Here is a 26,038-nt window from a genome sequence, read left to right as displayed (position 1 = left end):
CTACGAATATAGTCATTATCAAAACGTTGTTTCTGAAATTGAATCTTTCAATGTTTAATTTTATGTTGCCCTCTCCAGTTTACTTAATTTATGCCAGAGAAAGTAGTTTTCAGAAAGCAGTAAGTGCAAGCATTATTTTTGATACGCGAACGATAGAAGAACATGATAAAAGAAATATCCATATAAAATGCGCTTGAAAACCATTTAAGCTTGTCACGATGTCAATTGTAGGTGCAATTAAGTACGTGGGACCTGTTAACGACTGCTGTAAACGCCAAAAACGTTAGCCTTCATCACGCCTCATCCTCATTTACCAACTCTTTCTAGTCGTGTCGTACTTTATTATTCCACTTGCAAATTAGATTGAATCACTTTTTGAAACCATCTTCGAGCTATGCCTGACTGACATTTTACTTGAAATGCCAATCACTTGTTTTGAAAATTTAATCGGAAAATTGAATGTAGAGATCGTTTAGGTCGAAACAAAGCTTAATCATTTATACAGCAACATTCATCACAATATCATACGCAATGAATAATGTCATCTGGCATCGTCCAGCGTCCGACATAATACCCATTGAAAAGACGAGCCTCAAAATCATAAATTTCAATTTTTATGATCTATGTGTCAGTTTGCGGATTTCTACAAACCAATATAGGATTGTGATCGCCAACGTCGCTTAACACAATGTATTTCAACTCTCAATACAATATCTTCTCGGGTCTACTCGGCAGAGATTATTTTAAACAATAGCCATTTGCTTTATTTCAGCTTTCATAGAACGAAGATTAATTTCTTAGACACTAACGTTGGCAGATCTTGCATTATTAATTGTTCTTTATAAAGGGCTCGAGTGTTCGTGAAGCGACCTCTCATTGTTTTAGTTTTCTATTTGGAGTAAATAAATCCGCAATTTGTACGACATACAATTAAAAGAAGTAATGAATGTGGCGGTAGCTGATAACCGCTGGCACGTTGCCACTAGCTGCACCTTTGTTCCATAATAATTATATATTGTTTATATTATTAACGTTTTAATATCATCAATGCAAACGTTACTGTATGTCTGTGTATGTCGCAATCACGCTTAAAGTCTGTAATGGAAATTACGTCGTTTTTTTTAACTTTTGATTAGATATAAATAATTACAACATTTAAAGTAAAAAATTTACGCTAAAGTGGGTAAAAATGAATGACTTCGGCAAAAATGCTTACGGCCCAGAAAATAAAAATTTTGAGAATTACGAAGCCATTACAAAATGTGCATCTGACGCAAGTAAGAAACTGCAAGCGCCAGGCGCCATACACAATGACACCAGCGCCGAGGGAAATGACTTGACGCGGCGATACTGTTTTATTAATGCAACAAATAACAGAAGCGAAGGGCTTTTACACTCAGTTTGTTTTGTGTGGATGCTGCAGGAGACAGTGGCAATAACTTAGCTTCGTCGGTAATATCTGCGTATACTTAATGGGAGACGAACATGACACGCAGTGCTTACCATTGAAGTTAGCTAATGAAAAAAATGCCACTATGTAAGATTAGCAAAAGCAGTGAGCGCGGAAGGTACATGCTTTTGGTTTGGGATGAATGTATGATGTCCCACAAAAGATCAAACAAGGCGCTATATGGCACCAAAGAAAGATATCAAATGTGTCCAAGGTATCATGGGGGGGATGGTGCCACTTTTGACAGAATATCTCAGTTATGACTAAAGCATCTTTATTATCTCACATAAAGAGTTATCCCTATAGAGGTTCTCAACTTTTGAATTATCACTAGTGCCTTTCCATGGGTTGAGGCTGGAAGTTGGTATTCGAGTCCTTTTATTAATAAATCAAGAGAAAAGGAAAATGTATAGGCAAAGGAATCGTACAAAGAAAACTAAAATGACTTGGAAGATAATTGATAGTGAAACTGGAAGAGTCAAAGATCGCAATCAAGACATCGAACTATGTCGATACCTCTATATAGAAATCTAGCGAAGAGCTAGCGATTGCTTTTGATAAGTACTTCTGAGATTCCAATTTCGACTTCTAAATCAAACCAAAAAAATGCTCCCCATTTATTTTTTAACAATTGAGTTTCCCGATCTAATGAAACATGGCCAAGTAATTCCATTATTTAAAGCAGGTTGTATGTCCGACCCCAGTAACTTTAGACAAATTTCTGTACTACCTACTTGTAGTAAAAGCTTGAGCAACGTACGTAAACTAGCAACTTGAGTAAGTTATTTTAACGTAGACAAATTATTATATAACTATCTGTTCGGTTTTACCAAAGGTCGCTCCACAGGCGATGACAGTGTTGAGTTATATAGATATATAGCTAAGGCTTAGGACGAATCGCATGACGCTTTAGGTGTTTTCTGCGACTTATTCAAAGCATTTGATTGTGACGATATGTGGCATCGAGAATACCGCACTGAATCTTCTGACTTCCCACTTACTCTCAGAAGAACTCAGAAGGTTGAAAGTGATTGGTAAGAGGTCCTATGGGTCGGTAGTGAATATGGGGGAACAATTCTTGGCCCTTTCATGGTAGAGAAAAAACACCAGACAGTATTGTTTGCTGATGACACATCCTTGATATTTAAAATCAAACGACAAGTAACAAAATTTGACGATGTGAACGATGCTCTCTCTTTGTAATGAAAAAAAAACTAAATGCATTAAATTTTGTGCAAAAAATGCAACGGTTATGGATTATTAGGAATTGAATCTGGATGACACAACTGTATGTGTGTTTTCTTGGAATCAACATGGATCCAAAACTTCTGTGGTCCCCTCATGGCGAAAAGACTTCTTTCTGCAGCTAACGCGGTTGAAAAGATTAGCTCACTAACTGATGTCGATACATCTAGACTTGATTATTTTAGTTACTTTCACAGCTTAATGACTTATGGCTTATTATCATGGGGTCATGCTGCTGATGTCGAAACTATACTGCAGAAGAGGGCTATTCGTGCAATCTATAATTTAAAATGTGGGGAACCTCTGAGAGATAAATTCAAGGAAATGAATATACCAAAATACTAGATACTCCGCTTACTAAACTATAAAAAGATTTGCTATTTTAAAAGCGTACCGAGAGTTTTAACGACGGCTTTTTCCTAAGCCTACACCCTCTGTCTTCTTTGCCGATGAGTACGATTGTCTGCGATACAAATTCAATGACGTGGAATAAGTGATAATTGTATCTTATATTCCGTAATAAACATATTTTATTTTTATTTTTTATAGTGCTATAAAGAGAAAATGTTTTAAGTCCAATATTCCGACAGATTTGCCATTACAGTTTAAAAGGGGGCAGTGCTTTTACAATCACAATAAAGATTAAGGACAGACGCTTTTAGTTACAGGTGTACATTTAGAAAAAAAAATCGTGTAAAAAATGTACCTACGTATTCAATAAATTGCATTAAAATACTCTAAATAGCTAAAAAAATAAAAATGTCGCCGAAAGTCACAATTTCACGCAGGCGAAGTCAATGCGAGCAACGAGTTAAAAAGAAACGGACTAGGTTTATATATCTAGAATAAAACATTGCTTCTGAGCCGATCAACTTGTTTCATCTTACATCTAAAAAATTCAATATTTCAGAATATTGTCTTGTTAATTAAAGAGAATGACAGAATCGCGTCGTATTATTAGTTTCCATCGTCAGTAGCAACAATCATGAATTGGTAAATAAAAAATGATTTACATTACATTTGTATTATTCGATAATTATTTCAAATAACGTAACACTTAAAATGTTTTAATTTTGCAAGAATCCAGCGAAGGTAATGCCTACGTTAATAACAACAATATGTGTGATTAGCAAATACAAAAAGTGACACAATTTGTTTCAAAAGTTCAGTTCAGGCAGTTCTTGTTTGTACTAATTGCATTCATCATTTTTATAACAATAAAAGCCTCATTACTGTAAACAAACTTTATTAAAACACTCCAATTGGTATCGAAGGTAATGATAAAATACCTAATTGCCAATTAAAAACAGAAAAGTACCTGCTTCTGCGTTCTGATATTCATTATTATATTGTAGGAACAATATCTTAAAATTTATTTGGTTTCCATAAGTGTGATTCTTCTTTTAGATCCATTTTGACCGATCAAAATTGCATTGTTATGAATTATTTAAAACTGAAAGTTAATAAAATTCTTGATTAATTGAACACTTTGCCTTTTTAAAGAGGTTCATTAGCGGTTCCGATGGCCTCTCGATGAGTTCAATCAAGTAAATGCACGACAAAACGTAATCGAAAACTCATTTATACAAAAAGGCCTGGCTTACAAAAACTCCTCCGCAACGGAAATTAAACCGGGAATCCCCAATATTATTCATAAATTTTATTTATATTTCAGTAGCTTAGGATCAAAGAAAGATTTAAATCTATTTAACTTTGCAAGGTGTCGAGCGCTCGGACAATTTATCCGTTTTATTGAAATGGCCAGGCCTTTGTACTTTTAGGTTTTAATGATTTCTTTTTAATACTGTATTGTGAAACCCGCTTCGTTATTACTTTTCAATATAATGGAATATTAATTATTTTAAAAGATGTATTTCCGTTTCATTTAATGTAAATTTCATACTTGGAACGTCGAGTTAATATAAGCAAAACAAGCCAATAATTGATGTGTCACGTGCTATCTACGTTATGTATGGTTATAAACATATGGTTATTACATCACCTGCTTCCTGTTCCATTCCGGACGAGACGGACCTTTTTTTCACAGGAGGCAAAAGGGCAGGAGGCTCACCTGATGTTAAGTGATACAACCGCCCATTGACACTCACACTGCCAGAAGGCTTTTTACGTATGATAGATTATCTTCTATTGGCCCTTCTGATCAATATGTGTTGTTTTAGCCATTATATCGATCATTGGTTTAGGGTTTGTTTGTTTTATGTATTTCAGATTATCATCCATTTTGACACCATTTCAATTTTTCTTGAAACATTCGCCTCGACTGAGCTATTCCTTTATAAGTCGGGCCAGTGATGGGACGCCCGTCTAAAGCCCAATGATGAAAATGGATGAATATTCAAAGCAACAAATATCTTTTTACGCTCATTTGTATTACAACTACAGATGTTAACAGCCGCCTCTGACGGTTTTAAAAATTATTTCTAAACAAAGTGTTATTTTTAATACAAAAAACGAGAAATTATGGCGTCTGGTCTTTTCTTTTTCAGTGAATTTAAATAATGAGCTAATTTAAAAAATTTGCTGGTGCACCCGGTGCTTCATAATGAGATAGTATTAGCACTGCAAGCATTTAAAAGAGCACAGTTCTCGATTTATATCCCAGATTATGTTAAGAATAAAACTAGTAGAATTAAACTTTTTTAATATTATTTTTAGAAAACTTTGCTTGCTCAAAGTGTTTACATCTTTACAACTCATAATAGATAGGTTACTTACCTATTCATTATAAGAATTACTTTGTTTTTAGTTTTTTGGTTGTTTTGGTTCAATTATACTAATGTGAATAACATAGCAGCAATAATAATATAAAATTTATAAGAAAATAATACTAATAGAGTCACGGAAACGTGTTTTTCTAATTAGCAAATTAGAATTGTTTTTTGCCTATTAATTACTATTAATGGGCAAGTATTGCATTTTAAAGTACAAACATTCTGTATGTTTTGGAAGTGTAGAAACAACACGTCTTAAGAATTATGCCGCGAAAGCCTAAATCTAATCTTTCCCAAAGCACTAATAAAGCTCGAACTGGGAAGCCTTGAACAGGTAGACAGGACAGAACAGGAGACATTCGAACATTATCCATCTTGACGTTAACAGAACGCTGCATATCTGGCATCTCAATGTCTCAAGTCTCAAGCTCGGCGTCATCAGGCGACTTACATAACGTCCCAAAGATCTAAAGAAACCCTGCTGCTAATACGCAAACAAATTTTTTGCAAGTTTATTTAATGAGAGATGAGGAACTACAAGTTGATAGACATTCTGAGTAAGATGTGGAATGAAACACAGTTCAAAAAATACAAAACGTTCTATAATATGACCTCAACGTTTTATTGCATGAATTTAAAATGGCTAAAGATAGAGTGACTAGCGGAATTACAAGGAAGATATACACCCAGATCGTGTACCACGTGGTGAACACGAAAGACGATTCAATGCCCCAACCACAAACGAAACAGCTGCCGTAGTAGTTAGTAGTGAACAAACTGCGTCTCGGAACATTGTTATTCAGGCGCACGACAGCCGGCTCATCACACTTCCCAATATTATTAGACGGATTTTATGATGCTCTCGAGTACCCGAATTTTTTTAAGGACAGGAGGGGAACAGTTTTGATATTCCTTAGACAAACTCAGTTACAAAATAACCTATACCAAACAAAAAAGTGTCGTACAAAGTTACTAATGTCATAATGTTAGTTATTTTCTACGCCACGCTAATATAAGCTACTCAAAATACTAATCCTGCGCAGTAAATACTGTCGCGGGCACCAGCTAGTGTTATATAATTGTTATGTTAACCGCCCTTATGTTTTCACAAGTTGGCATTTTGTTGGATTTTGAAGTTCAGGATTAAATTAGTTATATTTATTCTTAAAAAAAAAAATATATATTCTATACCATATTATAATATTTTAATGAAACATTTAATCTGTATATAATGTATAGTTATAACTTTTATGGAAGCTTGGAGTTACGCCAGATCTATCCTAATTTTCAAGCGACAGTTCAGAAGGTCAATGCTGAATAAAGAGATATAGAAAAAGATATATTTTAAATATTTTAGTTACAGTATTTTCTTTGGCTATATTGAATTTGAAGCAGTGTTGGCTAAGTGGCTCAACAGTGCGACCCTTATCCCTAAGGTCGTAGTTTCGAACCCCGGCTGTGCAATGAATATTTATTTCTATGTGCGCATTTAACACTCGCTCGTTCGGAGCAGGAATCTCGTGATGAATGGAATGGAACCGGCATGCCGCTTTACTCACGAAATGCTTGGGCTTAAACTCAAAAAGTTGAGACGTATGTCAGGCAAGAAAGGCAGGCAGGCAGACAGAAAGCTGAAGGACAAGCTATATAAATAGAAGTAATTTAGTAGTAGTAGTGGTAGTGTAGTTCCGTTGCTCCAAACATGTATGTGCACTAATCGAATAAACCTCGAGGTGGCTTTTACACATGCTTCTCGGGGCCTTAGATTTATGTTATTTTGTGCCTTAGATTGATGTCGTATGGTATGCTAATTCAGCTGACTTTAAATCGATATTTGTAGTGCAAAAGCGGGCTGTAAGAGCGATGTGCGGATTATCCCCACAGGAGTTTAAAGAATTACATATTTTGACTTTGGCAAGTCAATACTCTTATGAGAATATTTTGTATGTGCGAAAAAATATAGATATCTTTAAAAATACTAGTAGCTTCTATAATTATAGTACTCGTAATAAAGACAAAAATTAGCGCACCAACCACAAGGCTGCATAAAACGAGTAATTCTTTCCAAGAGAATTCTATAGGTTTTTTCAACAAAATCCCTAGTGATATACAAATGTCGTCAATAAATAAAATTAAATTTTGTTTTATAATTTTTTAATTATTATTATGTAACTATTAATTACTTAAGATGTCATTTGGAACACGGTGTAATGGTTGCAGCTCCTTACAAACATTGTGATAAACTAAAAACATGGCGATTAAAAAGAGTGGAAGAGATTTTATTTCCGGTTCTCGTTCCTAAAATGTTCTCGTTATGTAAAATTAGAAGCATTTAATGTATATTTATTTTTTATTGACGTTCATAAGTGTACATTGCCAATATGAATAAATGATTTTTGACTTTGACTTTGTTACCTAAATTAATAAATGATTGTAACTTTAATATTAAAGCCATAAAATGCGCAGAGAAAATGATACGTTAGTATCGGCTCTAGTGAACTTGGCGTTTGAAGTTATAACACCTATTCGGATTGGAGTTAAAAATAGTACGCTCGTTGCGTTTAACAATGCAGCACAGGACTTTGTAAAAACTGCGTAGTTCTCCAGTACGTGAGAAATTACTTTGTCAGTTACCTGTGGGTAACCATTATTTGTTGTAATTTTTAATTAATAATAATAGTAATTTCAGCCTATATTCCACTCAGAACGATATTTTTTATATATTTATAAAGTACGATATGGTTTGTTGCAGCGTAAATAGGAAATGAGGCATTTAGATTTTTGGAAATTTTTATTACAATCTATTATTTAACTTTCAACAAAATAAATGTCTTTTTATCGTTACTTATTAAAAGAGAAAGACTTATACGTGATTATTAAGCTTCGGTTAAGTCGATTCCACCATATTTAATAGTTTTATCGAATGTTTAAAAATTACACTGATTAATAATAGGCTACGTCGTGATTTTTGACGCATGCGCCGTACTTTCTCGTTTGCCACTGCCACCAGTGGGTAAGCATACTTGTCGGACTCCGGACCTCAACAAAGTTTTTCTCTCAGCATTTACGAAAACACCCTTATTTGCATACGATAAAACATACTGTGTTATTTAAATTATAAACAATCGAGCAACAGTGAAATTGGTCAAAGTTACAGTTATTACAAAAAAAAAACATACAAATTAATTGAGTGAACATAGAATGTGAATAATATAAATAATCTCAGAAGTATGAAGTGTATATTATTATAACAATCAAGGTGAGTTATATCTATTATATAAATCATTTATGAATAAATTAATAAACTTAAAGATACTACATTTATAATATTTACAAGTGGAATTTTCAATTAATGTTAGTTTCCAATTTAAACAATTATCTTTCATACATAATGTACAATCATTATGTATGAAAGATAATTGTTGACAACTGAAATTTTCAATTATAATTATTTATTATTTCTTCAAATTCTCTCTTCTTTAATCAAAAGGATTACTATTTAGCTAAAGGCTAATGAGGGACATAATCTCAGTCAGTCATCCGTCAAATCTATTAAGCCTAAACATCTAAGGAATTTAATCGTTTTTTGGATTCTAGCTTGATTATTTTCTAAAACGGGATTAGTTCAGTTTTAAAAAACTTTAACGTAATTTATTTTCTTTACCTAAACTGAATTGAGCGTATGAATTTAAAATTAGTTAATTCATCTTGAAAATTACGGTGAAAAGATTTCATTTTCTGTCTAATTTATAACTTAAATGTTATTTCATATTAAAACAAAATAACGTAAAATTAATATTATAGAGTTAATAAGATGGCGCCCTAAGCACGTGACAATTGTGAAAAGTTGTCCACAGAATTTGTCAGAATAAGAAAAGGGGAAAATTCTTCTATTTTATTCAGCTTCTATCTTATTCGTATTCTCGACGAGGATATAAATATTAACGATAACAACTTAGTTGTTGTACGAGTTCATCCCAAACTACAATAATAAGAAAGTTCAAAGATTACCATAAAAAGCCTGGGTTCTTTCTCAGTCGTGACCTCACTGAACTGTCTATGAAAACGACTTCGTTTGAATCCTTGATAAACTAGTAAACATCCCTCGCACTATAAATCAATTGCTTTTAATGGAGGGCACTTGACCTGGTTAACAATTTCCGAATGTTTGTGCAAATAATGCTTTCCCCACAATAACTTACAGGAATCAAGGATAAGCGAGCCAATCACTTTACAGACGCTGCCATATAAATACTAATCTACTATATATAAAAACGAAATCGTTCCTTTTAAAAAGTAAAATAATATTGTCTATCAAATAGGTGGGTAGAATAAAAACTCACAAATTATATCAACAACACAAATCTCTGGCAATAATTATTAGCATAGCATATCATTCATTTTGTTTACGCATTTACTCGGTTTCCTTTACAAATTGAGTTTTCGTTCGCTCGGGGTGAAACAATATCAAAAGATTGCTACGACTTCTCAATTTTTGTCTTCACACTCAGGATGTGTACTGACATCAAAAAAACAACAAACGTTTTATGTAACACACAATCACTTATATATATAGCACTGGTAACCTAAATATATAACCGTCATAAAAAAAACAATGTGCAAATGTGTAAATAATGTAGATTGTAAATTCTATTTATTCACCCAACTCTTGAAGCCATATTGATTCAAAATATTTCACAAGTATGTCTAATTATGATTGTAACAGAAAATCCTAGAAAATATTTTCGTATATGTATAAGTACGCTGCCACATCCTAACTAACCTGTAAAATATGTGTATTGTCATACATAATTCATGAATTAATCTATTATAATTTTAGAACTAGAATTCGAATTATATTACCGCTTGACTGTACTTTGACAAATAAAAGGAATATTTATGCACATTGCTAACTATATATATATATCAGATGAGCAAGTAGTAAATCAGCCACAGTTGAATTATCGTAAAATGAAATAGGACCCAAACACATTAAGAATGCGCTAGAACAAACAAAATACTAACGTACCATCAAGCCTTCAATATAATTAATAAAGTATGCAAATTAATAGTTTTCATAACAATACCTTAAGCAGTTTTAGTTTATTTATATAATAATAAATAAGATATTTGTAACGATAAAACCTCCTCTAACTTGGCTTGCCTGCTTTTTAGATTGTTTATTTGAGAGGTACTGTTAGGCAATTTTGGTATTTCTATGTTTGTAATATGATACAAATAAGCCTACGGAGGCCTCCAGGCAGCTGAAGCAGCCCGTGGACAACCATTTTAGTGGATAAGTCGACGGCTGTGAACAGAGAAGTATGTAAAAGTTATCGAGGTGTCTGTTCATCAGCAACACCAATAGTTTTTTCGACTCATGCAATTACATTATGTGGCCTTGATTTTTGGTGAACAATAGGAACATGCTTGCAATGCACTGCTTCTTTAATTGATCTCAAGTTTTAGGAAATTTTAGTATGCAGCCTTTTAGTAGGTTGGAATTTATTAATTTCCTTTCCACGTTAAAATTTGAGGATACTGGGCCGTGGAGTAATATTTTCTCTCACTGGCGATACTTTAACTGGCATAAAGCTAAGAGGCCATAGAACCACTTGACTCATTAATTGTAATGTATACCTTATTATTTTCGTTTGAATAAAGTTCCGAAAATGTTAAGATAACGAAAGAATATCATCACTTAAAGATCGAAGCAACATTCATCAATGTTGCTACTTCAATCTATTTTCCAACCTGAGCAATTTTTCACGTTTTATCGATACCTAAATGTGGGTTCACGTAGATTAAATTTCATTCTTTGCATCAGATATGATAGTTTTTGTATCTAGTAAATGAAAAATGCTATACACGATCATCTATATATAATTGGTCACCGTCAACACTGTTTGTTGTAACAATACATTAGCTATAATTGAATCAAGGTATTATAAAATTTGATTATTGCCATTAACGCTCCCTTGCAGTGTATTTTTGAATTAAACATTTGAAAAATGGGTCAATTTAATGAAGTAAACCGAACAATAGAAGAGATAAGGTTATGTACCTAAGAAATTGTAAAATACTAAGGACATATTAACAAAAGCCCTAAGAACAAGTTTTGTGATAATTGCATATTATCGTTCAGTTACCCATACTTGTAGAACGAATATCACAGCAAATATACGAGTATAACTCGTAGCATATTTCGAGATATATGGAAAGACACCATACGTTACTACAGTATTAAAACTTACCGAAGCACGTATGAAATAGATCTTTACAATTTTTATGAGATAAGGCAACGCTCTATTAGTTATTTAAGAGCCGTAAGCGTAATATTTTGACATGAAATTCCGTATCCCTTGCTAACATATTTTGAATGAAACTCTCAGAAACCTTTTAGAATTTGTTTTTTCCAACACGTCCCAATGTATACGGAATGTGTATCAAATTTAACTAAGCTGTCGTTTATCTAAAATGGGTGTCACATTTCGAAAGGATTATTTTGAAATACGGGTTTTATACGGCTGTTACTTGATGGGTTTTTGGAATAAAATCTTTTTCGCAAATCCGCTGTGTTATCTGTAAAAAGATTTGCTGAACAGGTTTTAACAGAATTTACTGAATTAATTAAGTTGTATAAGATATTAGTATCTAAGGTATTTTGTAAATGTAGAGGCATCAAGTCTATTTAAGCTTCGTAAGAAGCTTATTTTGAACAATCAGTATCGAGAGGCGATATTCGATTATTTTCAATTTTCCGCTTCATTAGAAATAGCAATTTCACAAAACAAATGGGAAATCTGTTAAAGTTATCACGACCCACGTAATACTAACTGGAATTCACTGTACGATAGAAAGGCGTTATATTTTACAACAGCCTTTTGGGCAACGACAATTGCTTTTATTCGTCTCTGGACAGACGTAGGCTCCAACTGAACGCTAATTCAAAGCCAGCAAACTTCCTACCTTTTATAAAGATTACAAATATTACTCTCTGGAGAAACATTTTTGGGAATTCACGAATAACAAGTTTCGTATACGTTTAAAAATATATACATATAGTTTCAGTTTGACTAACAATTTCGCATTATTTCATTTTATTAATTTTACAATTACAACAGAAAGAGGACGTACATTTCGGAATGCGAAATAAAATTAGCAATAATTTATCGAGGCATACCTCAATAACTCTTTTGTTATAATGGCTTAATGGAGTAAGTAAATTGAGCTCAATCGTGCAGGAAGCTTTGGCTATTAATTTAATGGAACCGAATAAAAAATATTCTGAATCACAAAATTAAATATTAGCAATTAAATATTTACATTTATTAAGTAGCAATATATTTTGAAGCAGTCGTGATGATCAAAATCACCAAACCTTGCTAAGTCAACTATCGAAGAAAAATCTAAAATTTGGTAGTTTTGTAAATTTCGCTTCGAACACTCTCGAATGCCAGAGAAGAGAACAACGTACATTCGTACAACTATCATAGTCAAGTTGGTGGTTTACATTGACTACGTAAGGGGACCTTTATACTTGCGGATGGTAATCAATGATCATGTTAGATAGCTTGACGATTTTAGCCATTCCGTAATACTACTACTCATTTATAATTTGCGCCGACGTCGAAATGATAGCTGATAATCATGTCGACATATAAATAAATGAATTATCGTCGAATACACTGCTCTTAGTATTATGTACAAGTCAAAAGAAATTGTATTATTATTTTTGTGCATGTTGAAGTCGCTTCAATTAATTTTAAGCTTTTGAGTGACCCGGTTATATTCATGAAAAAGAAATATATATTTTACTTTGAGCCTTTAAATCGATTTAGGCAGAGGCAATATTGAATTTTTCCACCTAAACCTATCCTATCAAGTTAAACATCTATATCGCAAAAACCTTATCACTCAGCTTCATTGCTGTTTGTACACTACCTGCCTGCCTACATTAAAACGTATACATTGATATATCTCATCAGCTATGGATTTATAAGCCCACAACTCGGACACGGAGTCGTTTCTGGACAATTCTGGACAAACCAAACCCTGACAATGCAAGTATATGATGGTCCTTAAATGTTAGATTGTATTTCAAATATTTTAGAATTTACAAATAATGGCTTAATAAGGGAACTATTACGACCCGCCTCCGCGTATTTTTCTATTAATGGAAACCTCCCTCAGTGGCAGCTTGCACTCCAGGGCCGGGAAGAAAGCCTCTTCAACATAAGAAGAGTCCTTATTTGGGATATACAATAGGTATTCCACTCGTCTTTTCTTCTAATTTTAAGTATAGTTTTCATGTTTCGGCATACTTTGCGATCTGTACACAGTAGCAAAGGATTTGGTTTCCGACTTTCGTGTTATGCACTAAATCTGTTAAACCGTAAAATAGGTCACTTTAACTCTTAGTCTGCATGCTGCATCGTAACTACCAATTTGATAACTTAAGCAATTTCAGCTGGAAGCTATCAGTCTGATACAAGTTCACTGTAATCCGAATCATTTAACACCACGATCATTCAGATCGGTCCAAGGACGGCATTCACAAAAAACATACACAACGAATTGATACAGTCCTGTTTCGTATTTTTTTGAAGTCGGTTTAAATGTCAGTATAATATCTTGATGAAATTATCGTTACCGCAATGTTGTACTGTATGACCATTTCTTAGTCTTTGTCAAAGCTCATTTTAATTTCTCACAAGAACTTATTCTTGTGTAACATTTTAAAACAAAAGAATTCAGTAAAGATAAAATCTAAGGCCGTGTACGGAGCTTACAGGAAAGTGCCACCTCACGAAGTTTTCTTTAATAGCTAATCTCGCTATCAGATCTAAATGCTCATTTATCTTGCCACGTCGGCGCTCAGCGTGCGTGAACGGCACTGAACCAGCTTTTTATCTCCTTTTTTAAGAAGAACTTACGCTGAGAATGAATCGAGGATACTAAAAAATTTCAAGGTATTATTTTGACATTCAATTCAGTTAAATCATTTCTTGATTAGTTTTCATTTTTAAATTTTAATATTTTAACAGACCTGTTTTATATTAGGCATAGAAAATTTTATACATTATGTTGAATTAGAATTTAGTAACAAGTTATTATAAGTAAACCAACACACAACTTGAGGAAGGGCATTATTCACTTCGTCAAAATTTAATGCGATTCAACTGATTTTAAAAATAAGATATGTATCATCTGCAAATAATACCGTTTCACATAACTACGAAAAAAAAAAAGAAACATTGAGCTATCAGATAAACTTTGTTGACTAAGACGGAGATTATCTGTATAACGGCAAACTCTACTCTACTTCCTTTATTGTCTTTGATATGAATTTCCACTCCTCTTTTGTGGACAAGAAAAGGCTATAAACTTTAATACCTAGTTATACTATCTAGCACCAAATAAACTTGTCACCCTTCCGTAGGCTCCGCTTGCCAATGTCAGCTGTATTTCTCAGAGAATCCAAAAAAAAATTCCACTCGCACGGTTTAGATGACTTAACATTATTTACGGTCAAGAAAGTATCTTTTAAAATCATCAGTAGTAACACGTTTGTTAACATAAACTTAGTCAGTTATCGTCCAAGTAGATTTTATTCAAGTAGCTTTTACAATACGATAAGTTACACGAAAGCTCTGTAAAGTACTTGTTACATATTAAGTTTTAAACTAAGTTAAGGGAATATTCCATACCTATAATATTTATGTAAGCCAATTAACACTCATTTATACTTTTTCTGTAATGAACACTAATAGTTACATACCTACATGCTGCTATGAATAAGAAAATAATTAATTTGAGGGACTCATTAATAAAAAGTGGGGATGAATGTAACGAGATGTCGGTTCTATTAAAATTGAGTTGATAAGCTCCAAATCATAAATAACGAAAATTTTGTGAAAATGTACTTGGTAAGTCCGCATCAGTACATACATTTTGCGTAAAGCAAGTAGTTCACAACATAACGAGCCTCGATGTCTATTGAACCTTTATAACTCTACCCTTTTCATCTTTTACTCGGATTTCACAATAATTAACCCAGTTCTCATGATTATGCTAGCAATTGATCTTATTTCAATTGTACTTCAGAGCGAAGCCGAACACAGCCGAAAGCTTGTGAAACTGAACACGTTGCACTTAAATTTGGTAGAAATCCTGAGCTACATACACTTTATATTGTCCTTTGTCCCGTGACCATGTGTTAGCCAATGAAAAACTGTAAGTTCCTTTCGGGATACTGTGGCCGTAATTGGCATTTGAATATAAATATTCAACTGTTATAAACTCCACCCACGGCAAAAGCCAGATACTTCGTACAAAATTTCGTAATTATATTATGTGAGTGAAACAGAGTACACAAGTTGGCTAGGAGAGAGAGTAAGCAGATGTTTTGTTAAATTAACTTTCCGGTTCAAAACTATAAATCAGGCCATACGTGCTTTACAGAAGCAAAAAGTAATATGCAGAGTTTAGTTTTAACATATGACTAAACACAGACTGCATAAATGAGAAGCAGGCTCTCGTTATTTGGACCATTAGCACAAGGATGAATTAAATTTATTATTTATTGAAAGCAATGTTGTCATATGTTAAACAAGTAAGTGACGATGGGGTAGAGGAAATGCTTAATGGCCTCCCAAGCGCCTTCTACACTGGTGAGTTAACGAAAACGAATGTTAAACGTAAAAGCATTTTGCTTACGCAATACAAAATATTTTGCTAGCTCTGCGGTGGTCGGAAAGTTTATTCGTGCGCAGGAAATTTGAGTCAAGTGAAATGGAATTTATGATTAGAATAAAGATGGTGCATTTCTGGGATAGCTCCAGCGATTGAGCATTAAACGGAGTCTTAAGAGATTGAAATTCAATGAGCCTTTACTTTCTATTGCATAGCTAATGGACCTCTTCTTAGATGTTTTACTAATAAAATACTTAATAATATTAATTCTAGTCGATAATTATAATATGATCTTTGTGTGATATACGAGTAGAACTACTTGATTTTTGTAAGTTTATTCGTTTTGGAATGTTTTGGTTTTGGATAAGCAGAAATTCTACTTAAATTTTTCTCACGGAGAAAATTTACAGGTCTCCATATAAAGAAAGTAAAACTAACAATAATGACAAACCATGAGGAAAATACCATCTGCATTTTGATTAATCTAAAAAAATAGCACTGAATTGTTTTATACAAATACACGGTTCTTAAAGTTAACAAATAAATGAGATGAATAAGAAATTCATAAGCAATTACACGACGACAAAATGCAAAAAATACAAAAGTATTTAATTAAAATAACTGGTGCTGTGTTTTGATGTAAGTATTATGGCAACGCTGCTTTAATGGTTTAATCAAATTCTATTTGGTCATTTCATCTATTTCATCAATTCTAGTAGGTCAACAATGTAGTTTATTCTTATGTAAGGCTAACTAACACAGCATAGGCGATAAGCAAATTTCTGATGTTCGCTATTTACCACATCCGTATGTTTAAACTCCTCGATAATTTCCCTACCATGGGACATACATTATGCAATCTGTACAATTCAGACACGTTCCAAAGGGCTCCGATGCTGTTGGTTTAGTGGCAGATGTGACATTTCATTTTAAACACCAAACCGGGATGATTACACTCGTTCAACGCCACTGACCTAGATTTTAGAAGTGCTGGCAGCAGCCTGTAGGATATTGTTCAATAACATCATAAGTTAATGGATTGTAGAGCACGGATCGTAATTTATATGAAGGAGATGATATTGAGTTACGGATGCGTTATTTAGAAAATTAATGATTTGGCTCCGGACTCCATACTGACAATAACATTTCAATACGTACATTCTTATTTGGTAATAGATAAAAAGAACCAATCCGCTAAAAATAAAAGCAACATCTCTGAATCACAATTTCTTATGACGTATATAGTCGACCTTTTACAAACAAAGTTTTGCGGATGCTTCCCAGAAATTGATGCTAATCACAAAGTAATATTTGCTCTGTGAAATATATTTCCGCGTTTCATAAAACTGATGACTTATGGATGGTCGTGTAAAGTGCTTTGCCTAAACAAGTGAAGAATGAAGAAAGGAAAAAAACTTTACTATACACTATACACAATAAAAGGATATTTAGGTAAAAAGAAGTATCGTGGCGGCCTTTTGACATTTTAGCGGTACTTGACAATAATTTCTACATAACACATTAAACTTTTGTTGCACAATAGGAATATTTACAGTTTTAGCATAGGACAGGTTGAGATGTTGTTTACGGTTTTTAGTGATGGTATGTAAAGTGTGTATTTTGTATTGTTTATTTATATGTGGATTGCGTTTTTAGATCATCATTTTACATTGAAACAATTTTCATTTTAACATTTAAACTATATAATTTAATAATGTTGATATCCATTACGTTTTTTTTTGTTATAAGGCGTAAGTATTCAACATATGTTGGGAATTGACAGTACACATTTTGTGCACTTATGAGTGGAATCAGTGAAATAAAAGGAAATGAGGGCGACACAATCAAGGATTATTACCCAGAGTAATGCTATTGCTTCAAATGTCGCACAAAGCCCGTGCGGCTTGGCTTACTCATATAGTAAAGTTCGGTTGCAGAAGGCCCTTAAAATATAGATTTTACTGGATTTTATTATTTGTTTATATTTTATCATTATCTAAAATATTATTATTTATAATTGATCTCATTAGTTCTACATTTCTTTGAAATTTTTTTTTCAAACCTAACAGTTGTTCGCACGACCAATTTTATTATCCCAATAAAGACCTGGTCGCCCAACCTTAATGCATTCAATTTACAGTTAAAGGAGATCGCAACAACCTATTACAAACATTAGAGCTTACTATGAAAGCAAATGTTCAGGAAAATTATCTCAAGACAAAAGCAAATGGCACGAGAACTCAGCGTACTGTTTTTGTTAACACTATTCATTATAGACATCTGTTTTTACTGACAGTATGGCCAAAGGGTGATTTTATTTCCCATAAACCATGAATGGAAGGGTGAAACAATGGAGTGGAGAGTGGACAGGCTGTACATATGTAATTTATTATAAACTACTCGTATGTAAACATATCAGGAAATACCTACTCCTGTATTTTGATAGATACGAAAATATTTAATTTTTCTACTATTTGCGTTTAAGCCCTTCGAAGTAAACTAATTTAACTAGTTTAATTAAACTTATTTAATCAACTAACAAGGAATAATTAATCAAAAGATAATATTATGTTAAGAAACTACTGACTGCTACGGATGGAAATTGACTGACGGCTGAAGATCCAGAACCAAAATGGTGTACAGAGTAATTATACTCGATTTAACGAGACGAAAAGTATTTTAAAGTTCATGCTGCTTATCAACAAACTTTCAAATTGTTCGCTTAATACAGACGCTGTGAAAATGCGTAAACGAACTTTGTAATTCTTGCATGCATTACTTTATTGAACAATTGGACTGACGTGTTTCATCGGAACTTGAGTGGCAACTGTTTATCGACATCGGCTACTTTTAGTTAAGAAAGGGAGACTGTGCAATAACTATCCTAATTAAAACATTCTAGTTTTTAATAAGTTTAAATTTTAATAACGCAAATGCTCGGAATAGTTTTAAACTAGGATATCTATTTTCCAGATTATTATAATATTTCGTTAAAGCACGTTCGTTTTTCAACTTACAAACGATGATTCATATATTCGAAATACACCAGCCAGCCGACAGTCAATTGTTTAGTGTAAATTCGATTTAAAATAGAAATGATAACTAGCCCAAAGCGTTCGTAGAAAACAGAAGCAGTCCTCTACGGTTACTGCAATTCTATTATGAAGTTATTAAACACAACAAGTCCTGCAAATAGTGACGTTGCTATTAAAGGAAATAATAATATAAAAATACAACCGAGCTTAATGTCCCCTACATTAATCAATCAATCAAATAGTCAATAAGATCTAAGAAATCACGATGCTCGGTGCACTATTATTATATTATGGTTATTGTTGTTTTTTTTGTTGTATGAAGCAACATAATTATACATTTGTAAAGTCATAATATATATGAATCTATTAGTAAACTTAAATAAATGCGATGCGATCATCAAACAAAGAAGTTTATAAACTACATACTTAGACAGAACGTGGTCTATAATTCCCTTCAGATAGATTTAATTACTACGTATCAAACGTATTAGATTCATAATATTATCTGAGTATCTTTAATTGTATCAGAAATTTACTTATGAATTAATGCCTAGAAAAGATTCCAAAAAGCTAATTGAAATAAATGAAAAGAAAAAAAATTAAGCCAAAATTTCATTAAGCTCTTGCTTTCTATTGAAGGGAAATCACAAATCTTCAAAAGAGGAATCGTCTGCTTTCATTCATTGAATACAACTTGAAACGAACACAGCTGGAGTCCCTTTATTAATAAGAAATTCGACTTTATTTTCTCCCAATTCAATTAATTAATTAATAATTGAACCATATGTATGAAAAAGTTGCATTATATTATTTAGATTTGGATTTGATCGTTTAAACAAACAAATCGCTCAATAAATCTTAACGCATGTTGCTAATAGCTTTGTGTAAGCAATCGCTCCACGAACTTCCCTCCACTGCGGCGAACATATCCTTTATACTTGAAGTATCATTAAGTATAGGATAATATGTTGTTGGTCGACAAGAGTATATAGCGGTGCATCTTTATTGCCCGAGTGATAAATGTGGCTCTAGTGTTAATATTATCGTTCTGTAAATATACCGTGAATCGGATTCAACAAATTGATACTTCAATAACTCCCTTTACAACACAATCGGGTCAGTCAGGTTGCTTTTAGACTCTAGTGACATTTTGGTTTCACCTACTACTTGCGTATTCTGTGACAGATAATGTGTTTATTTTAAATATTTAGAGATAACGACACGATTTAGGTTTAAATAGGACACTTACAAATATTAAAAAAATGAAAAGCATAAATTGTTGAACGCCATTGTTGTACGCTCTTATTGCATTAGAGTGCATCCAAAGCGCGTGAGAATTCGAAACGGGTTCACTGCCACTGTGCTTCTGTCTACATAATGTGGTTATAAAAGTTTGCAAGTAAAAAGTGAGTCCGCCCGTGACAAATGGACACGACTCTTGCTAATTGAATCAAAGAAACGGAGTTCTCCGAATAAGTGAATAAGTTGATGAAAAAAATTAATTTGAAAAAGTTTCTTATTCAGTCCTTAATCACTGGGTTGAGATTAAATGTATGTGTTACATTTTAAAAGAGTGATATTCATATCATATAAGAAATAATTTCAATGTATAAATTACGAATTGCTATTATTAAATATTATAATATGGAATATAATAATTTGGCAAAATCGGCTCTGATATCTAACCAGGTTGAACGTTCAACCCATTGAGCAGTGGTCCTATATATATTATATGTAAATTATTACATATAATTAAATGACTGAGACCAATGGAGGTCATTAGAAATTCACAAATGCTAAATACTTTTAGAAGTTCATGATTGACTTATTTATATTCATTTCGTATATCATTTTGAACATTAGAAACTCGACGGTCCGTCGCACCAGATTCGAAAAAATTCTTGACAGTGAAATAAACGGGATATGAAGTAATTGTATATATTACGTTGTGAATATTATCAATGAGATATTAATAAACAATTTATTTAGGCTTTAATTGATAACACACGATTTACTGATAATATTGAGAATATTAGTTAAAAGAAGAAGAGTTACCGTATACCGTATAGCATATAATAGAGCCGCTAACATAGGAAAAACGCTAACTAAGTAGAAGTAGCTCTGAGTTAACTATAGTAGCGCCAGTGTCTTAAATTTTTATAAAAAATTTACAGGTCAGAACTCTTCACAGCTAGAAAAGTCATAATGGTTGAAAGCATCCTATTTATCAACAAAATTAGGATTATGGTTAGTGAATGTGGTTGAAGGTTTATTATCAGTAGTAAAGAAAAGTCCCTCGTCAAAGAGCACGTTATTCCTTAATACCGAATGGAAAACATAAATTTGTTTAAAATTTAATTTTCCCGCACAGACGAACTAAAAGGCTTTTATTTATGTTTTGTGAATTTTGTTTGCGCCTTTCTGAATGTGGGGCAAAATGAGAAAATCGTAACAATCGACAAATACGTAACACAACCGCCAAAGCGGCCACGGCCGGCTGTTCAGAAATGCTTAGATGTAAATTCAATTGCGTAGAACCTCCTTTATAACATAATATGGTGATTAATTAGTATGTGTCGTTGATTATTTTATTCACACATTTGACGTACAAGCTTTTTTATCGTTTCTATTGTTTTATTTTATCTCATTGTTTAAATGAAAATACAATAATTATGATTTGGCAATTTCGATTCTACTAGTAACTCGTCAGTTCGATTGGCTTGGCTCAACAGTCTAGCTTTTAAAAAAGTAGAATCTAATATAGTAACTAAACTGCTAAATTGATGCCAACAAACTTATTTATCACGCCAGCCTTGCTATTTTAAGTAATATAACTGCTGACCCTGTGTTTTTTTTAGATTCAGCTCATAATTTACTACTTATCGTACAGGATCCCGTTTGCCGCTTTGTCAACAAACTTTGCCTCTGCCTTCCTGTTAGAGATAATATTCATACTATATAATATATATATATATATAATACCATATAATACATGTCAATTACTAACATCGAGCTTCCTTTACCACGTGTAATCCTTGACCTTCCTGTGCCATTATTTAAGTATTGTCTGCTTATCATTAATCTATTTCCCTCACCATACATCATATACTTGATTAATTAATAATTGAACCAAGTAAATCTAATCATAGAAATTACGAAAGATCTATTCTGTTTCAGCTTCAGTCTTCGCCTATTCAGTTCAGTTTTACAACTTATTATACGCTATAAATATAAATTTAGATAAATGATGTTTATTTTACGATTTCTATTTGGGTGAATCTAATTCAATTTTTATCTACACCACTATGCATAGGATTCTGTTTTGGTAACTGATCTCGTTGCAGAGCAGAGCTCGTTTGGATATAAATCAACGACATAATTTTATTTAAAGTTTAATGTATTTTTTACATTAGTTACATTAGTATTCGTAGTCGGAGTATCGCCGTAGGTTTAGCCTCTATAATGTTGGATTGGGGTACGATGATTGCCTGAGAAAAACATTTTCCAAGGTTTTTTCCTAGGCCCACATCATTAATCATCCCTGATAGTTATATTTTCGTTCTGCCTTCTAAGTATCGTACGCTATATTACACAAACATCTGTAATTCGAGTTAATTTCAATCGTTTCGCAAACTTATGCCCACATATTCTACTTCGCGTTATTTCCTTTCGTTCTTGAACTTGTCGAGGGAGACATAAATAATTGCTATACTTTGACTCTATTTAAAGAAAAAATAGTATGTTTATGTACCTTCATCTTCAAGAATTTAGATTCGATGTTATAAAAGTGTGGCGTGACTTAATTAAACTGTACTTTTATTCGTTAGATTATAATGAAAACTGTTTTATAAATCAAGATTAACAATTTTCTTAACTAGCTCGTGAAACCACAACGCAACGTTAAAACGCTATCGTGTTGCGTGACTGGCAACAATATAACCTTTCTTAGTTTCCTATAAAAACAAGCTTTGCCATAACTGCTAATAAATTCATGTTGCATTTGTTCGCAAACGGCCGACTTCCATATTACTATTTTCATAATAATTAATGATATTATTGTATTACCTTTCCCACTTTAAAATAAGATTATCCTTTTGATGAAGTTAGCAGATAAGGTAGTACTAAGGTAACATAAAATATATAACTATAATTTTCTAAAGAGAAAATGTTGTTACGCAAGAAACTAAGGGTAGGAATATTAATCTGAGTAAATTCATGTTCTTGCAATGTCTAAATATCAATAGGATTTTTCTTGACTTGATTTTGTTGTTAACTATTAAATACAATGGATGAACATGCTACTTTGTATGTAGGACTGTACAGGTGAAGTAGGAAGGAACAAACCTTCAACCTTCGTCGAATGGAATCTTTACTAGAAAGTTAGCGAACATCTTATAGATAAAGTTTGAAGCTCACCTCGGATTCCTGAATCTAAGCTTTGCTAGCTTGAGCAAATAAAATCGAAAGTTTTGAACATAATGTAACTTTAGCCTGTCTAATGTGACACAGTACCTATAAATAAACATCACGCTTATTGAGTAGATTAAATAATCTTTCGCACAAATTTCGATTAAAATGTCTACATACGACAAATTCATAACAATGGTATGCTCGCTTAAGTAAGCGAGTTATCTTAAATATAATATATAAATTCACCTAGTTTGGTAGGTATGTGACCTCAATACGCGTCGAGCCCTCGACCGAGGTGGACATGTTATTTGTGGAGCCCAAACGCTGTTATTGCTATGCGTTGCCTATCTCCACTGCACGAGTATTAATCGTTGGTGTTATTTCAAAAATGGGTGACTGCAGCTCGGAATCAAGCATATCTGGGGAGGAGGCTAAATACTTACAGGAGATAATTAAATGTTTAAGGTCCCGTTCATTGGCGGGGGAAGTTCGCGGCCTGCAGGCGAATAAAATAGGTTGCGATCCCATGTTGTTGATCTGGAAGGTTCTTTAAAGGCTCTTTGTTAATGTACCACATAAGATGGTAATGTTTGCTGACGACACGTTGCTTCTATTTAAGTGAACAGGGAAAACGTTTTATTGAACGATGTAAAAAAAATCTATGTCTCATATAGTTAATAATTACTGGTTTAATGTAAATAACTTACTGCTTAATGAAAATAAAAAAAAATGTATTAGATTTGTAACTTCTAGCGTAAAGCGAGATATTAGTAACCTGAAAATTAAGGACATAGAACTAAACTTTGTTGACAAAACTGTATTTCTAGGCTTAATAATAGACATTAAACTCCAGTGAAATATCATTTATAAATAAATATTTAATTCAAAGCTCTCGTCAAACGTAAATTTATCAATAAAGCTTTTTATAATTTAGACGAAGATTTGAATGATCCTTATCCTTGGGATTGATTTAGTTACTGGGCCCCCTTTTATGGAACATTGGATACGATTGGGTGCTTAACGGTACATTGCTAGCTAAATTAAAAAAAAATTGCTATGCGGATGATGCCCTCATTGTAGCGCAAGGTATAGAGCCTTATAGGAAAAGGTACGTCTACTAGAGGTTGGGACTTCTTTAGTAGTTGATAGGATTGGCCTACTAGGACTTAAGGTTGCTCTTAAAGCTCTAAAATACTAACGCGCTTTAGTTTCACGGGCCAACATCTACTATACAGAACAACAACAACGGGCCAACATCTACTATGCTATTCGTCCAGTACTTAGTGACTGGGCAAATAGAAAAAGTGGTATCCTTACCTTTTTTCTTGTGCACGTGTTGACAGGACACGGATGTTTTGGACAATACTTGCATGAGATCGCGCGGCGATAACTAATTGGCTGCTTGGAGTATGGCGCAAATGATGATATGGCACAGCATACGTCGGAGGATTGTCCGCAGTGATCTCATAATCATTCTGGGATAACCTTGGTTTACCTAGTGTTGTCCAAATAATGGTCGGCAGTGCCAAAGTATGGAATGTAGTGGTATCCTTCTGTGAGCATGTAATGCTACAGAAGGATATGTAGGTTTTTCAATGTAACATGCCGTTGAGGTCCCGGTAGAATGCGACAGCGAACCCAGAGCCTCTGTTTCGCGGCTTTGTTGGAACTACTCGAGGTGGTGTAGTGGGTATTGCTCACCCAGCAACTTTTGGGGGAAGGGATGCGCAAATGCATTTCCACCTCGATAAAATAAAAAAATATTAGAAAAAAAAAGGTATATGAACTAAGTCAAGTCTCAAGCAATATAATAATAGGTTTCGTTGATGTTATATCTATTTACATAGTGGTGCAAAGTCCAACGACACCGCGATAGCAAAAGAAAACAGTCAACATGATCTTGATCAACTTCGGAGTGATCGTTTTTTGTCTCCGTTCAGTTGGAATGCGGCTCTCCGACCGTTTGGTTGGCAAATTCGTGAGCCAACCTGCGTAGGGTTAATTGCGCAGTTATAGTATTTAAGTTTAATTTCTTTTGTACTGGACTTGATTTATAAAACAGATACGTTAACAGAATGGAAAAAATGGTACAAGCGGTTAAAATGATTTAACGCCAAATGAATCAAACCGAAGCGTCAGCGATAAATTAACTGAAAATGATATTTTGGATCGAACGAAGCGTCGATCGTAAACAGCCACCGAGTGTTTTTGATAACCATTTTGAAGTCGTATATTTCTCACAGTCAATATAGAACAACAATAAAATAGTTTTATTATTTGTTTTTTAAAGCATAACCAATGATTATAAGTAATGAAAAGCAAGCCAATAAACATTAATTACCAACAAAGTTGGCCTTGACCACAACGGTAAGTGTGAATTAGGCATAGAAAGAAATATCCATCGAATAATTTCATAATAAAATTTAGCCAAACTTTGTCTTCCCTCCGACATAAAGTCGTTATAATATTGC

General features: G+C 33.2%; 1 protein-coding gene across 1 annotated transcript in view; it reads left to right on the top strand.

The window, feature by feature from the left end:
* Positions 1-8,458: 8,458 nt before the first annotated feature.
* Positions 8,459-26,038, top strand: part of LOC123720635 (alkaline phosphatase-like) — a 36,103-nt gene continuing 18,523 nt past the window's right edge. The window contains exon 1 of the mRNA XM_045677332.1: positions 8,459-8,686. The gene's annotated coding sequence lies outside the window, so the exon portion shown is untranslated. The remainder of the gene's footprint in view (positions 8,687-26,038) is intronic.

This window comes from Pieris brassicae, chromosome 2 (genome assembly GCF_905147105.1).
Source record: "Pieris brassicae chromosome 2, ilPieBrab1.1, whole genome shotgun sequence".
Classification (NCBI taxonomy): Eukaryota; Metazoa; Arthropoda; class Insecta; order Lepidoptera; family Pieridae; genus Pieris; species Pieris brassicae.
Note: the sequence above shows the minus strand (reverse complement) of the source record. Positions and strands in the feature narration are given on the sequence as shown.